The sequence below is a fragment of the Arachis ipaensis genome, chromosome B08 (assembly GCF_000816755.2).
Source record: "Arachis ipaensis cultivar K30076 chromosome B08, Araip1.1, whole genome shotgun sequence".
NCBI classification, from domain to species: Eukaryota; Viridiplantae; Streptophyta; class Magnoliopsida; order Fabales; family Fabaceae; genus Arachis; species Arachis ipaensis.
This window is the reverse complement of record NC_029792.2, coordinates 11074229-11074744: the sequence shown is the minus strand read 5'-3', so window position 1 is coordinate 11074744 and position 516 is coordinate 11074229.

Below are 516 nucleotides of genomic sequence, written 5' to 3'. Positions count from 1 at the left end.
GTATATCTAAGTTAACATATTAAATAAAAAAAATTACAAAATAAGTAAAAAATGATTTATTGTTAAACTTTTTTTATTAAGTAAGAAATGTTGTATTTTTTGTTAATTAAATGAATTTTAGTTTTTCATTTATTAGATTTTATATTAATGATTTAAATTTAGAATTTAAAATTTAGGATTAGAGTTTAGTATTTAGAATTTAAAATTTAAAAAATTTACAAGCAACATTACAATATATACTTATGCCCTAGTAACTCTATATCTATAGAACAATCTTAATTCCTTACTGCCCTTGATTGTCCCGGTTATATTTGAAGCTTATCAGAAGATCATATTATACCTTGATTTTCTTTCTCTCAATGCTGCTGTTCTTTTACCTTGGTGGAGAGCATTTTTTGCACCTTAATTTCTAAGGAATTGGTGGACCATATTGTACGGTTCAAATTTTACTTTAGGTCCATTATTTTCAAAGAATATAATTAATTAAATAACTTTCAGATGCAGCTATATATATGT